This window comes from Labeo rohita, unplaced genomic scaffold, assembly GCF_022985175.1.
Source record: "Labeo rohita strain BAU-BD-2019 unplaced genomic scaffold, IGBB_LRoh.1.0 scaffold_284, whole genome shotgun sequence".
Lineage (NCBI taxonomy): Eukaryota > Metazoa > Chordata > Actinopteri > Cypriniformes > Cyprinidae > Labeo > Labeo rohita.
Genome location: NW_026129144.1, coordinates 53,470 through 61,661, shown reverse-complemented (window position 1 = coordinate 61,661; position 8,192 = coordinate 53,470).

Genomic DNA, 8,192 nt, shown 5'->3' with positions numbered 1-8,192 from the left:
GAAATTGCATTTTGACCAATAGGAAGTTCTGTCCTTCCTGGACTTTGTACCAAAGGTCTTCATCTTGAGTGCATGAGTGCATGAAATGATCTCAGGAAACCCTTTGACAATCTACTGGGAATCAGTTCCTGATGATCAGTTCAAACTGACTGTTTTGTCCTGACTAAACAACAAGCAGATTCAACAAGCAAAGAAGAATCTGTAATGTTAAACGTCACTTTAGATTTCAAGATTCTTTTGATCATTGTCTCAAAAATAAATAGGAAATTGTAAAAAAAAAAAAAAAGTCCCTGATACTTCCAGATTTATGTAAGGGAAAGAGGGTAATACTAGTGCTCATTATTCAGGGACTGACTGTGTTGTTTTCCGCTTGTGTTCAGCTCTTCTGGAGCTGATGTCATAAACCACTATGATAACAGTAGCCACGCCCACCACAGCAGAGATGACCAATCGAATCACAGCTTCAGTGAAACCGCAACACTGAGCAGAGTCTGAGGACAGAAAAAAAAGGTTTTATTGAGAACCATAACTAAAGTTGTGACAAACACACCAACAACATCTTAACTAAAAAAAAAAAAAAAACATTTATATGTTGCGTTTTCTATGAATAAATATTAATATCACCATACCTGATATACCTGCACATGTCTGACAGACTTCACTGATGTTCAGATGTTGCGTCCGGTTGCTGATGGGATTGTTGAGCACACAACTGTAAGTGTTTTTATCCTGATATTCCACCTCCAGAGGTAGAGAGAGACTGATGTTGAGATCAGACACACTGATGTTGGACAATAAACTTTCCTTTGTTTCCTTTGTACCAGGAGAGAGTCACATCACTCACATTCAACACTGAACACAGCAGTGAACATTTCTGCTGTAATGATCCTGATGATGAAAAACATGTAGAGTGTCTGGTGATGACAGGAATGGGAAGATGAGCTGGAAAACAAAATAATAAGGTAAAATAAATACTATATACTATAGAAATATTGAGGGATAAATACATTAATTTAATGTCCTATCAATAGTATCTGTGGCCTGCTAATATCCTTTGAATATATTGCAATATATATGAGATTTTAAACGATATGTTGTGAAAACACTGTGAAGAAAGGATACATTAAATTTAACTACTCACCATATACAGTAACACTGAATGATTCTCTTCTGGGTGGACTGTACATTTGATAAAGCCCAGAGTCTGTGGTTCTGATGTTCCTGATGGTCAAAGATCCAGTCTGATTGTTGATCTGAAGTCTGCCTTTGAATCTCTTATCATAATGATATCTAATATGATATGTCTCCTTCTTACGCCAAAGGGTTATGTGAGTATTTTCAGGTTGTAACCACCTCCACTCTATATGATTTGTAAAACGTCTTGGTATCTCAGTATCATTAACATCAGCGTGTAGAGTGACAGAATCTCCCTCTGTCACTGACACTATCTTTACTCCATCTGCATAAAACACAACAAGACAACAAGATGAAACAACAGTGAACTAAACTTGAAGCCATAAAATCTTGTTTAACTTACCAATCAGATGCCACAAACAGAAGAAAATGAGTGCGTGAAACATTTTTCACCAGTAGGAGATAAAAACACTTCACAGATCCAAAAAGCCACAACAGAAATGTGTCATTAATCTAGTAACAAATCTCCTGATGCTTTTAGTATCTTAAAACTGTAGATACTGAGTCTAATGGATGAACTTCTCTGATCATGATAACATTTCCTTCAGTCTTCACACTGCTATAAATGGCTGAACGTCAGTTCTTCCTACTCTGACAAGTCACGTTACAGTCTATGAGAATATCAGCAATACTACATTTTTTAGTAAAATGTTATAGTTGTAGTTTATGCATTTATGCGCAAATCAAATCAGCTGTTCACATTAGTTGATAAGCAGTCGTGCACCCCTAACCTTTTTTGTTATATTGTTGTAGTCTTTTTGTCTATGGAGCAAGATTAGTCTCAATAATAATTCACGCAAAAGACACAATGAAAAACACACGTAGCCCAAATCCCATGCCTCAAAAACCTAATTCACGTGCGATAAAGGATAAAAAGTTCATCAGTGATCCTCTTGATAGAGGATCACTGATGAACGTATTTGATTTTAATAACAGGGAAAAAAAACATGCAAGGGTGGATTAGAACCAAAAACCCCTAATTCACCTGACAAAAATTCTACCACTAGACTATTTAGGACTGTGAATAAGTAATGCGTATCTATGTATTTATTCACTGATATTATTATGTTATTAATACATATTATTATAGTGATGTAAGAATAAAACTATCAGGGTAAAAATGAGTTCCATGTCAATACATTAACCACAACACACTGATGTTGGACAATAAACTGTTTCCTTTGTACCAGGAGAGAGTCACATCACTCACATTCAACACTGAACACAGCAAGACACATCTGGACTCTGATGATGAAGAACATGTAGAGTATCTGGTGATGACCGGAATGGGAAGACGAGCTGGAAGACATAAGAGAATAAAATGAAATAAATTACTACATACTACAGGAATATTGAGGGAATAATAAACAAAAGCCCTATCAACAGTATCTGTGGCCTCTTAATATCCTTTGAACATATTGAAATATACGAGGTTTTATAAAATGTATTGTTCAAACATGACTTGACAGGGTACATACGTTTCAACTACTCACCATAGACTGTAACATTGAATAATTCTTCTCCTAAAAATCGACTAATCAGTTGATAAAGTCCAGAGTCTGTGGTTCTGATGTTCCTGATGGTCAGAGATCCAGTCTGATTGTCCATCTGTAGTCTGTCTTTGAATCTCTCATCATCATAATATTTTTAGGTCCTAACCATCACTCTATATAATGTATAAAACGTCTTGGTATCTCGGTATCAATAACATCAATGTGTAGAGTGACAGAGTCTCCCTCTGTCACTGACACTATCTTTACTCCATCTGCATAAAACACAACAAGACAACAGATGAAACAACAGTGAACTAAACTTGAAGCCATAAAAACATGTTTAACTTACCAATCAGATGCCACAAACAGAAGAAAATGAACGTGTGAAACATTTTTCACCAGTAGGAGATAAAAACACTTCACAGATCCAAAATGTGTCATTAATCTTCTAAAAATCTCCTGATGCTTTCAGTATCTTTACACTGTAGATACTGAGTCTAATGGATGAACTTCTCTGACAGCGATAACATTTCCTTCAGTCTTCAAACTGCTATAAATGGCTGAATGTCAGTTCCTCAAACTCTCACAAGTCACGTGTTACAGTCTATGAGAATATCAGCAACTACATTTTATAGTAACCAGGGTTAATTTACTAAATACAAGTATTTATGCATATATGTATTAGGCATGTGCCGGTATCACATTTTCATGCTGCGATTAATTGATTGAGCTTTTATCACGGTATACGGTATTATCACGATATTGTAATTTTACAAGAGAAACAGGTAAAAAAACACAAAAAACTTCAGTTTCGTCAACTTAGTAACTTTAATAACTTTTTAATTAACTAAAAGTACTTCAAACATTTAAATACAAATAAATATAAATAAAACAATACACAATATAAAAGTAAACTTGAGCAATTATATCAAAGTGAATGTGCAAACTGCAAAAGAACAACATTTGTTATATGTTTTTAAATAGATTTAAGAGCAAAAAACAATTTTTAAAGAATCAACAATAAACATTTTCAACCAATTCCTGGTATCTCTTCTGGGCTGCCTGGCATATTTTAGTCCTCGAGATTAAAGTGCAAAAATGTGAGCATGTTCACTTTTTCTGGCTTGAGCTTTGAACGCTGAGGTGAGAGGATATGTCCACTGGCACTAAATACCCTCTCTGAAGGAACACTTGTTGCAGGAATGCAGAGAAACTTCTCAGCCAAGGTAGCAAGATGAGAAAGTTCTTCAGCATGCAAACTCCACCACTGCAATGGATCTGCCTCTGATTTTATTAGTGGCAGAGAAAGATACAGTTTGATCTCAGCTTCAGTCTTTGACTTCATGCTGCCTTCACCCTCCTGCTCCTCTGCTCTCTGCTGCCTTGTGGAGGTGATTTTGTTGAGCAGGGTGGCCAAGCTTTGCTGCTGTTTTTCAGAGGTGGGTGTGGGTGTGTGTGTGTGTGTGGGGGGGGGGTTGTGCTGCTTTGCTCTGTCTGGGCAGCTCCCTCACTCAGTGTTGTCATCTCTGCCAGTTTTGAGGCTTCCTCAATACAGCAGTTGACCGTGGCATCAAGGTCATCAGAAAAGCTTCCTTTAAACCGGGGATCAACGAAGCTTGTCAAGTCCATCACCTTCTTTGCATCAACACTGTACCTGGATTCAAGATCTGACTTCATTACCCTCTTCAGGTCTATGGTGAGGGCACTGTCTTCATTTTTTACCTCAAGAATGTCTGAGATGATGTGACTTAGCACCGGCCTCAGGGCTGACAGACTTACTCTGCTCTCTGAAGCCAAAGCATCAGTAAAAGCACTGAGTGGTTGAAGGATTTGCAAGACTTGTTCAATGACTGCAATATCTGCATCCTTTGGCATCAAATGCCATGCGCCTCTCTCCGTTGCCAGTACAGCACAGACTGCCTGCTGTTGTTCAATAAACCTCTGCAGCATTTTCTGTGTCGATCCCCATCTAGTGACTACGTCATGGATGAGTGACCTCTGAGGGACATTTAAGGCCTCTTGTTTATTTCTGAGCTCTCTTCTTCTCTTCCAGCTTCTTGAAAATCCCTGCACCAAATGTCGACAGCTTCGGACAGCTGTGTCCACCCTCTGGATTTTCAGAGCTTTAGAAATGGCCAGATTCAAGTTGTGGCCAAAACACCCAAACCACTGGCCGGGAAAGGTGGTGGTGTCACTCGTCTCGAATGCCTTTTTCATGTTTGTAGCATTATCAGTTGTAATACTGACAAAAAACTCTTTGTTGATGCCCCACTCCTGCAACATGTTATCAAAAAATTCACTGATATTGTCAGCAGTGTGGTCTTCTGGAAAAAACTGTGTTTCCAGGCAGTTTGATTGAAGTTTCCAATCTGTGAGGTAGTGGATGGTGAAGCTGATGTATGGATGACCACTTCCTCCACTGCTGGTCCATAGGTCAGTAGTTGCTGCATACCATTTTCCCTGGGCTATACGCTTGCCAACATCCTCTTTTAGACTGTTATACATTTTGGGTAATTCTGTCTTAGAGAAAACTTCTGTGAGGGAACTTTGTAAAGTGGAACTGTTGTCTTCATCAGTTTCAGAAATCCTGGTTTTGCTACTGTGTAAATGGGGATCATGTCTTTAGCAATACAGTATGCTATGGCATGATTGATTTCCTTGGCCCGATGAGATGAAGGTCCATATGAAGCCTGACGCTGGAATGCCTCTTGAACTGTTGGCTGAACGATGGCTTCAGCTGAAGATGAACCAGCACTGCTAGATGCATGGCCACTCTGTAAAATAGGAATGAAAAATATTACTTCATACCTCTGATAATTTAAATAAAAGATGCTGTTCAGACAGAGAATACAAGCAAAGTAAATTTTCGTTTTTTTGTTTTTAGATTAAAAATAACCCAAGTTCCAACTTTCAACTAAATGCATCTGTCATTTCATACTATATTTTAGTAATAGAAAACACACGATGATGAGCTTAAGTTTTGCACTTCACTTGTACTCTCTTGTAAACATGTAAACATCAAGTTTACTCGCACTGTGTGAAAATGTATGATTGTGTTGCATTCCTTTTTTAACTTAAAATCAAATTATTCTGCCTAACTTCCATTATTAATTACAGAACTTACTTTTAGCTGAGTATTGTATTTTGTTGTTAAAATACGAGACGCAAACTTAAGTGTAGCAAGTGGAGTTCATGCTAACTCTTAAACTAACGTTACATGGAAGCAAGCAACATGCAGCAAATGGAAATAAGTTAATGTAATTTTGCCATCCTGTCTTTCAAATAGTTGTTTTATGTGGTATTCAGCATGAGAAATGAAGTGTCTTACCTTTATCTCCCCGAATTGCAGTGGATGGTTGTCGCGAATATGAGCGAACATGTTAGACGTGTTCCCGTGTTTAGCAGCCACTTTCCGTCCACATGTTTTACACAAAGGGAAACCGTCTTCGATCAGCAATCCCTCTGCATTTTTTTGGAACCCAAAATATTTCCAAACCTCTGACTTTACCCTTTTTGAAGGGGGATAAATTGTCGGCAGCGTTCCTCCTTCCGCCATGCTTCTTCTTCGTGTGAGGATTAGAGTGCGGTGGCAGCGGCGGCGCGCACTGCGTGCACACAGTGCTTCTACATGTGGGGATTGTTTACATCAGAGTGCGCATCAGTTCTGCGCAGCATATACGCAGTGTTTCTTCAAGCGGTTGATGGAAAATAAGCTAATGCGCGTTCTAAAAATATAAATTCGGATCTATTATTTTTCACGGTATTTTGAAGTGCCCGCGATAACAATATCGTGCATATTCATTACCGCGATTTATCGCATTACCGAATACCGGCACAAGCCTACATGTGACTAATAAGAGTTTGAGGAACAGACAACCTGGTAAGTTAAACATGTTTTCATGTGTCCAGGTTTAGTTCAGTCAGAGGATGTACATGAACTGGTATTTAATCTTGTTCTCGAGGTGTGTTTGATTCTGATACAGATGGAGTAAATATAGTGTCAGTGATGGGGGGGAGATTCTTTTACTCTACACGCTATTACAGAGAAACACAGATATAAAACATCTGTCATACCGGGAGAAAGCTGGTCATTCATCCCAGTGGTAGGTGAAGAACTACACAGCCTGTGGGTTGTTATTCTTCTCGTTATTTCCCTATAGCGGCTAATGAACCAGAAGTCTCAAACTCATATTCAGTCATTGATAAACATGAATTTTAAGCATTCAAACATTTTTGTACATATGTACATCTGTGTTGTTCTGCATTTGTGAAACATGTTTTATAAATATATATTCTTATTTTGTGCACGTGAATTGCTTTTTGTGAAAAAAAAAAAAAAAAAAAAAAATATATATATATATATATATATATATATATATATACACACACACACACACACACACACACACACACACACACACACACACACAGTCACGGATTGGACAGGCTCTTCCACCACTCACACCCAGCGATCTCAATCACCGGAATTCTAACTCACAGCACCTGCACCTAATCACCAGTCAACCTAATTAAGCACACACCACAGTTTAGTCTCTGTCCGGGCTCGTTGATATGAAGTGGACTCATTGTGCCTATTGTCAAGAAGTCACCAACTATACCTACCTGCGAATACTTACCTGTTTTCTCTTGTGTTCTAGTCCTGTCATCCTTGCCTCTCCAGTCCAGTCAGCAGTGTGTGTGTGTTCGATCAGCCATCGGATCCAGTCCAGTCATCCTGCAACAAAGTATCAAGTATCATCATTCTATCATCATTCAAGTCAAAGTCAAGTCCTACCAGATCCACTCACTTCTGCCGGAATCTCCTCTGCTTCACGTTTTGCTCTGCTGTGATTAAATAAACATACCTTTGTTGAAATACCTGTCTTGCCCGTTTGTGTCCGTGACACACACGTTTGTTTTTGTGAATTGTGGGGACTTTCCATAGACTTCTATAGATTTTATACTGACTAAACGAAATTGTCTATCCCCTAACCCAACCCTAACCCTAAACCTAGCCCTCACAGAAAACATGTTTGCATAGTTACACTTTCAGATAAACATCATTTACTATTTTTAATCATTTTTTAACATTGTGTCAAAAATTTCAGGTTTTACTATCCTTGTGGGGACATTTGGTCCCCACAATGTAGCAAAAACAAGTACACACACACACACACACGTGTGCCCTCAAGCTTGAAACTTTATTGCCAAAATAACTAGAGAAATCCTCACAAAAACAGTAACATTATCTAAGTGCCAAAGATGGACAGAGTAGAAAACTTGCAGGGGGGTTTAAAACAGAGTTAATGACAGAAAAAAAAGAGCTTTTGGGGCATGATGATGTTTTTCAATCAATTTAAAAAAAATATGAAGCCTTAGCTTTCTTGACAGCATTCTGATATGATGAAAGGCAGTTCTTTAAGATCTCATTAGAGATCTGTAATTTGTCATTTTCCCACTTCCTTTCTGCTTTGCTGCATGTCTGTCTCAAGGAGCAAATACTAT